General features: G+C 40.0%; 1 long non-coding RNA gene across 1 annotated transcript in view; it reads left to right on the top strand.

Annotated features, from left to right (window-relative positions):
- The first annotated feature begins 352 nt into the window (after positions 1-352).
- Positions 353-9266, top strand: part of LOC112133036 (uncharacterized) — a 38497-nt gene continuing 29583 nt past the window's right edge. Inside the window, exon 1 of the long non-coding RNA XR_002914698.3 lies at positions 353-754. This is a non-coding gene — a long non-coding RNA (uncharacterized LOC112133036). The remainder of the gene's footprint in view (positions 755-9266) is intronic.

The raw sequence follows: 9266 nt of genomic DNA, 5'->3' as shown, positions 1-9266 counted from the left end.
AGGCATATGCCACCACGGCTGGCTAATTGTTGTATTTTTAGTAGAGACGGGGTTTCACCATGTTGGCCAGGCTGGTCTCGAACTCCTGACCTCAGGTGATCTACCCTCGGCCTCCCAAAGTGTTGGGATTACAGGCATGAGCCTCTGCACCCACCCAAAAGTATTTAAAAATCACTGTAAAGTATTTTATAATGCCTTTAATCAGATTCTAGTAGCATGGTGGGTTACTTACTGATCCAGCCTGGGAGTCTTACCAAGCTAATTTTGGGACAGATCCATCATGCAGGCCATGGGTGTGCTGTACTGAGAAAGCTTTTAAGCATTTATCACATTAAAGAGGGCACTACCACATTAGCCTGGATCTCGTGTACACACATAGATACAGGTTCTCAACCAATGTTTCCAGGTGCAAATAGTTAAAAACGTTAGAGTCCATCCTGGACAGGCAGCAAAGAAAATGATATCAGCTTTCTGCTCTCTGGGGTCTGAAGCTGTAGCCTGTGTCCTATAATGGCTGTCATCTTGTCATTCACTTCACCTTTAGCCCATATTTAATAAGCCCCTTTCTACTAAATATGCACCTGACTTCTTGGACCTTCTTATGTCACATATTCCAACTGCCCGTCCTTGCTCTAGTTGACCTGTTTCCCAATTGTTCTCCCTCTTTCTTCCCAGACTCCTGAAGACTCTCGCTTTTAGCCACATGGGTGAAGGGTGATCTGCACATCCATTCATGCTCTTAATCAGATAACAGGTACTTGGGAGCACCAACTGTGTACTGGGCAGTGGGTTATGTGCTAGGGATACAAAGATGATCAAAACATGGTCCTAAATCTCAGAGAGCTCACAGATGATGATCGTACAATAAGTGATAAGGTCAAGGTAGCACTGGGCACTATGGGGGAGAGAGATGAGGCATCAAACCAGGCTGGGAAGGGTTCCAGGAGCAAAGCTGCCTTCCTCCGGTTGCCGTGTCCCAAAGAGCATCTATTTATAAAGGTGAAATTGAGAATCCTGAATAAGTCCTAGAACCAGACCAGAAGGCTTTTTCTGCTTCTGGGAGAAAATGGATAGGTAGACGTGGGCTCTGAGGAGGAAGGAAAGTTCTACACACATTAGAGAAAATGTTAAGTGTTTAGGTTACTGGGCTTAGAAACAGCATTTGTACATCTTTGTGATGGGGCCTTATTGGCACTCTTTTAAAATTAGTCTTGGGGAACAGGGTTAAGTGGGGAAAAATATATTAACTAAAATTTGTTTATAATGCATAGGAAAAAATTGTGTGTGTGTGCTCTCAGTATTTTTACTGCCATTTTGGAGGAGGTTTATGGTTTCCTAACAAGCTCTGATTATTAAAAAGCATGTACTTGTATAGACAAGTTGAGGGAAAAGCCTGATTGACATTAATCTCAAACATGTTGCTGGGAAGAATTTTTTTTCCTGGTTGTCTTTGAAGTGAAGATCAGAGGTGATTCTTTGCTACCGAAAAAACTTTGATGTTTTCCTGCACTACTGCTCACAGCCAGGATGTAAACACTAACATCCACCATCATTTTATGATTAGAAATTTGTTCAGGAAAACATAATTTGTTATTGCTCAGTTGTGACTTTAAAATGTTCCTGGGTGTCTTGAAGGGAAAGATAGTTCTAGAACAGAAGCATTGACATCCATTAACGAAGTCTATTTAAAAACTTGTTTAGCTGAAAATGAATGCATCAAAGTGGCAACAAAAGAACTTGCTTTAGTACAGTTGGAGTGGGACGGAATCAGGATGCGTCCGACTGCTGAGCGTGTGGAACTGAGCCTGAGGATTTGGAGCTGGACAGGCTCAGCTTTGAATCCTGGCTCTGTCATTTATTAGCTGTATGTCCTAAAGCAACTTACATTATCTCGGGTTCTTCATAAAGAAAATGAGCATAATAATATTGTTAGAATTCAGTTCCAGTACGTATTTAAGGTGCCTAATATGAGTAGATGCTCAAAATGGTAGCTGTGTTGATCTTGAACAAAATCATTTCACAAAATTTTCACTCTGAAGTGTCAAATGATATGGCATGAGTTTTAAATATACTAAATGGCCCAAATGTCTTACCTTGCACAGCTCCTCCTGGTATGATGTTGGCTTCTGTTTTTCCTGATTGATATAGAAGCTGAAGGTGCTAGAATGTGACTCATCGAAGTGCATGGGTGAGACCTGGCAGAGACCCTTTGGATCAGTCCCACGTGTTGACATATATACCTGTGGTTTTCCATATGCTATATTGACAGATGCACAGATGATTTCTGGTTGTTGCTGGCTGTTTCTCACAAATGCTATCCTCTCCTTAATTTATGACCTAATAGATACAGAAAGAGGTGAAAGTAGTGCCTATACTTTAATCAGCTGAATGGTCCTCCAAGCTATGAGAAAATCCTACTGTGCCACTAAACTTCAAGAGAAAATAATAGGGAATTGATGGAGGAGAGAAACCCCTTTCTGGCCCACCAGCACAACCAAATCCATCCACCCAACCATTCATCCACTAGCATGTGCTCAGCAGTGGGGGTCACAATGTGAAGCAGACATCTGCTCTCACAGAGTTGACAAGCTGGGGATCACAGGCCCAACTGATTTGTTAGGCAGAATGCCTTCATATCAGGTGAGGAAAAGAGCATTTCATCCCAAATATGCACTCATTGTAGAAAACTTTAAAAAAACTGTGATGTTAGGGTGTCAATTTTTGATCTTTCCTGCTTTCTCTTGTGGGCATTTAGTGCTATAAGTTTCCCTCTACACACTGCTTTGAATGCATCCCAGAGATTCTGGTATGTTGTGTCTTTGTTCTCATTGGTTTCAAAGAACATCTTTATTTCTGCCTTCATTTCGTTATGTACCCAGTAGTCATTCAGGAGCAGGTTGTTCAGTTTCCATGTAGTTGAGCGGTTTTGAGTGAGTTTCTTAATCCTGAGTTCTAGTTTGATTGCACTGTGGTCTGAAAGACAGTTTGTTATAATGTCTGATCTTTTACATTTGCTGAGGAGAGCTTTACTTCCAACTATGTGGTCAATTTTGGAATAGGTGTGGTGTGGTGCTGAAAAAATGTATATTCTGTTGATTTGGAGTGGAGAGTTCTGTAGATGTCTATTAGGTCTGCTTGGTGCAGAGCTGAGTTCAATTCCTGGATATCCTTGTTAACTTTCTGTCTCGTTGATCTGTCTAATGTTGACAGCGGAGTGTTAAAGTCTCCCATTATTATTGTGTGGGAGTCTAAGTCTTTTTGTAGGTCACTCAGGACTTGCTTTATGAATCTGGGTGCTTCTGTATTGGGTGCATATATATTTAGGATAGTTAGCTCTTCTTGTTGAGATACCATCTCACGTCAGTTAGAATGGCAATCATTAAAAAGTCAGGAAACAACAGGTGCTGGAGAGGATGTGGAGGAATAGGAACACTTTTACACTGTTGGTGGGACTGTAAACTAGTTCAACCATTGTGGAAGTCAGTGTGGCGATTCCTCAGGGATCTTGAACTAGAAATACCATTTGACCCAGCCATCCCATTACTGGTTATATACCCAAAGGACTATAAATCATGCTGCTATAAAGACACATGCACACGTATGTTTATTGTGGCACTATTCACAATAGCAAAGACTTGGAACCAACCCAAATGTCCAACAATGATAGACTGGATTAAGAAAATGTGGCACATATACACCATGGAATACTATACAGCCATAAAAAAGGATGAGTTCATGTCCTTTGTAGGGACATGGATGAAATTGGAAATCATCATTTTCAGTAAACTATCACAAGAACAAAAAACCAAACACCGCATATTTTCACTCATAGGTGGGAATTGAACAATGAGAACACATGGACACAGGAAGGGGAACATCACACTCCGGGGACTGTTGTGGGGTGAGGGGAGGGAGGAGGGATAGCATTGGGAGATATACCTAATGCTAGATGACGAGTTAATGGGTGCAGCACAGCAGCATGGCACATGTATCCATATGTAACTAACCTGCACATTGTGCACATGTACCCTAAAACTTAAAGTATAATAATAATAAAATTAAAAAAAATTATCACATGTATTCCCAAAATATATACATTACATATCAATAAAAATTATAAAGTAAAAAAAAACACACAAATAAATGAACAAAATGATAATCACCTTTAACTTACTTCCTAGAGCTAATCATCATTAGCATTTTGGTGTAGTTCCTCCTTAATTTTTTTTTTTTTTTTTTAGATGGAGTCTCGCTCTGTCACCTAGGTTGGAGTATAGTGGCACAATCTTGGCTCACTGTAACCTCGACCTCCTAGGTTCAAGCAATTCTCCTGCCTCAGCCTCCCGAGTAGCTGGGACTACAGGTGCCTGCCACTACACCCAGCTAATTTTTTTTTTTTTTTTTTTTGGTATTTTTAGTAGAGATGGGGTTTCACCATGTTAACCAGGATGGTCTTGATCTCCTGACCGCGTGATCTGCCTGCCTTGGCCTCCCAAAGTGCTGGTATTACAGGCATGAGCCACTGTGCCTGGCCTCCTCCTTAAGGTCTTTGTGTTTGTGTATGTGTGTCTAACATGCAATCCATATTTTCTGTCTTGTTTTATTATTCACTTAATATTATATCATGAGCAGTTTCCCATGCTGTTAAATGTCTTTTAAAATATGATTTTTAGTGGTTGCTTGATGTTCCATTTCATGGATCTACAAAATTAATTTTTACCATTTAGACTGTTTTTCTCCTTATTGTTTGCTACCGTAGTTAATAGTAAAATAACATCTTTAAACCAAAAATTGTGCCCAAATCTCCAGTTTTTCTTTAGGGTATATTTCTAGAGGTGTAAATTTTTGGATCACTGGATATGAAAGTTTTGCTGCTTTTGCCAAATTACTTTCCAGAATGGGGAATATTTGGTTCTAGAACATCTGGATAATTTAAGCAGTGGTTTGGTTTAGTGCTTGCTGTCATGTAAATCAATCACGATGACATACTTAGCTGAATGATGGTGTTTTGTTTTTTACAAGTGCGTATTTGGACAGAAGCTTTTTAAATTACAGGTCACAGAGGGTGGCTTTGAGGACCCATGATGAAAACAATGGTCCTTTTTTAGTGTTTTTCTTTTTCTTTTTCCCCTTTCTTTCTCCTTGCCTTTCTCATTCCCTCTTCCCCTTTTATTCACAGCAATTCAAACTTCCCCATCTCCACCCATGCTCTTCCATTTATGCTGGTAACCCACATTCACAGTCTGGTATGTCTCCTTCCATAATTTTCCTCCTATACATGTAATTTTTTTTTTTTTTTGAGGTGGAGTCGTGCTGTCAGCCAGGCTGGAGTGCAGTGGCATGATCTTGGCTCACTGCAACTTCGACCTCCTGGATTCAAGCAATTCTCCTGCCTCAGCCTCTGAGTAGCTGGGACTACAGGTGCCCACCACCACACCCAGCTAATTTTTGTATTTTTATTAGAGATGGGGTTTTGCCATGTTGGCCAGGCTGGTCTCGAACTCCTGACCTCAGGTAATCTGCCCGCTTTGGCCTTCCAAAGTGCTAGGATTACAGGCATGAGCCACCACACCTGGCCATTGTACATGTAATTTATGCACATATATATGCACACACATGCACACATAATGTCACTATCTTACAGAAATGATGTTTCATTATACTTTTCCATGTTTGAAAAAAAAAAAAGGTGAAAGGAAAGCAGTGTCTGGTGGTGAGTTCAGCAGTGATTTTCTGGTGGCCATTGCTGGAGGCGCAGCTTAGAGCCAACTGCTCCAGCCCTTTCAATAATAGGTGCTTAAAAATTATTATTTTGTATTTCAGGTTGGGTGGTTCATGTTTCCTGCACTGCAACCTGATATATACACTTCATTTAATATGTCTTTTACATTATAATTCCTGGTGTTCCATTCCTTAGTCTGTTCCAGCTGCTATAATAATATACCATAGACTGAGTGGCTTACAAACAACAGAAATTTATTTCTCACAGCTCTGGAGGCCGAAAGTCCAAGATCAAGACTCTGGCTGATTCAGTGTTTCGTGAGGGCTGCTTCCTCACAGATGACAGCCTCCTTCTCACTCTAACTTAACATAGAAGGGATGAGGGACATCTCTAGAGCCTCTTTCACAAGGGTGCTAATCCCATTCACAAGGGCTCCACCCTTTCGACTTAATCACCTCACAAAGGCCAGATCTTCTAATGCTATCACCTTAGGGGTGAGAATTTCAACATATAAATTTTGAGAGAACATAAACATTCTGCCCGACCATAACACAAATTAAAACAGAATAATTTCTCTTTTTTAAACCTGAATCCTGACCTTATTCAATCACCCTTTTCCAATTCCCACCACTTATATATGTCATTGCTCTTCAAAATTTTTGCCAGTCTGATGGGTATAAAATAATATCTCAGTATTGTTTAATTTTGGTCTTCTCTGATAACTAGTGAGTTTAAACATATTTTCTTTAAAAATTGCCATTCACGTTTCTTTTTCTGTAAATGCCTATTGATATCCTTGGCCATTTTTCTTTTCAATTGCTTACTTTTTTCTTATCCATCTTTAATAGCTCCTAATGTATTTTAAATTATATGTCTTTGTCTATCATCAGTGTGGAAGTTCCCAGCTCACAGCCGCCAAATATGTTGCTTTTGAATGAACTTTGCTTGTTGGACATGATTTTGCCAGTGGATGTAGAGAAACCCTTGATATAGAACCCCTTCTATGTACTCTTTTGACCACAGGTGCTGGCAAGATAAAGACCACATTCACAGATTCTCCTGCAGCTAGGAATCTTTTATTATTATTATTATTATTATTATTATTTGAGACAGGGTCACCCAGGCTGTAGTGCAATGGTGCAATCATAGCTCACTGTAACCTTGAGTTCCTGGCTCAAGCAATCCTTTCTCCTCAGCCTCCTAAGTAGCAAAAACTACAGGCTTGCGCCATCACTCCCGGCTAATTTCAAAAATATTCTTAACAAAATAAATAAAATAAAATCCTGTCTCACTATGTTTGCTCAGGCTGCAGCAAGAAATGTGGCATGAGTTAGGTTGCACCAAAGGGATGCATTCTTGCAAGACCTGGAAGATGGAAGGGAGGCAGAAGCCATCTTCTTCTGCTATTTCTGCTGTAAAGCAAGTTTAGAGAATTATGAATATTTGTAAGCAGACTCTGCATTCCAGTGTCTGATCATCACCTTCCTGACTTTGAGAACTGAAGAAGCAGCGGTGATAGTAGCAATAGCTTTCTGACGTCTCCTTGTAATTTTGTTGATGTGTCCTTGAAATGGGTCATACGGTGGCAGACACCTGACTTCTGGTTCTTGTTCTGTGACCTTCGATACTTTTGTAAACTCCTAATTTTCTGTATTAAACTCTTTACTTCTTAAAATATCTAGGGTGGTTCATGTTTCCTGCACTATATTCTCACTGATGCACTTTGTTTTGTTTAATGTATCTTTTACTCTGTAAAGTTCAAAATTTTTATACAGTCAAATATTTCTATTATTTTTACTGCATGGTTTATGAGATTCCTGACTTGGTTAAGAAACATCTGTGACCCTAGATTATACCATACATGGAGTCCAGATTATCTTTTACATTTTTATAATTTAACTTTTTATTTTACATTTTTATTTACCCTGGAATTTAGTTTTAATATTATGTAAGATAAAGGCTGAATATTACTTCTTTAGTTGGTGTTGTGGACTGAACTGTGTCTCTGCAAAATTCCTACATTGAACACCTAATTCCCAATGTGACCAGATTTGGGGGTAGGGCCTTTAAAGAGGCAATTAAGGTAAAATGAGGTCATTAGGTGGGGTCCTAATCCAATATGACTGGGGTCCTTATAAGAAGAGGAAGAGAAATCAGGGATGTGCATGCACACATTAAAAAGGCCATGGAAAACCGGGCTCGGGGGCTCACGCCTGTAATCCCAGCACTTTGGGAGACTGAGGCCGGTGGATCACTGGAGGTCAGGAGTTCGACACCAGCCTGACTAACATGGTGAAACCCCATCTCTACTAAAAATACAAAAATTAGCCAGGGTGGTGGCATACGACTGTAATCCCAGCTACTTGGGAGGCTGAGGCAGAAGAATTGCTTGAACCTGGGAGGCGGAGTTTGCAGTGAGCCAAGATCGCGCCACTGCACTCCAGCCTGAGTGACAAAAGCAAAAAACTCTGTTAAAAAAAAAAAAGAAAGAAAGAAAAAGAAAAAAAGGAAAGGCCATGGAAGATACAGTGAGAAAGTATCCCATCGACAAGCCATGGAGAATGGCCTCAGGGAAAACCAAACCTGGCAATGCCTGATTTCAGGGCTTCTGGCTTCCAAAACTATGAGAAAATCAATTCCTGTTGTGTAAGCCACCCAGTTTGTGGTATTTTGTTAAGGCAGTGGTAACAAACTAATACAAGTGCATAGACAATTGAATTAGCATTATTTATAACTTAATCATTTCTCTTGTTGAATTGAAATACCACTTGATCATGTAAAAATGTATATATGTATAAGGCTCACTGTAGCCTTGGCCTCTGGGGCTCAAGCAATCCTCCCACCTCAGCCTCCTGAGTAGCTGGGACTACCTGGGGATGCACCACCATGCTCAGCTATTTTTTTTTCTTTTTTGTAGAGATCTTTTGTGATCTTGCTATGTTGATTGTGCTGGTCTTGAACTCCTGGCCTTAAGCGATCCTCCTGCCCTCCAACCTCCCAAAGTGCTGGGATTACAGGTGTGAGCCACCTCACCTAGCTGAGGTTTTTTTGTTCTTGTTGTTTAATTTTTGTGGGTACATAGCAGGTGTATGTATTCATGGGGTTCATGAGATAGTTTGATGCAGGTGTGCAATATGTAATAATTGCATTATGGTAAATGGGGTATCCATCCCTCCATCATTTGTCCTTTGTGTTACAAACAATACAGTTATACTCTTTTAGTAATTTTTAAATTTATAATTAAATTATTATTGACTATAGTTACCCTGTTGCGCTATCAAATACTAGGTCTTAGTCATTTTTTCTAACTACTTTTTCTACTCATTAACCATCCCCATTTCTCCCTCTGCCATTCTCCCATCCTGCCCACTGCTCTTCCCAGACTCTGGAAACTCTCTGTCTCCACGAGTTTAATTGTTTTAATTTTTAGCTCCCACAAATAAGTGAGAACATGTGAAGTTTGTCTTTCTGTGCCCGACTTATTTCACTTAACCTAATGACCTCCAATTTGATCCATGTTTTGCAAATGACAGGATCTCATTCT

The sequence above is a fragment of the Pongo abelii genome, chromosome 3 (genome assembly GCF_028885655.2).
Source record: "Pongo abelii isolate AG06213 chromosome 3, NHGRI_mPonAbe1-v2.0_pri, whole genome shotgun sequence".
Taxonomy (NCBI): domain Eukaryota; kingdom Metazoa; phylum Chordata; class Mammalia; order Primates; family Hominidae; genus Pongo; species Pongo abelii.
This window is presented reverse-complemented; position numbering and strand designations above follow the sequence as displayed.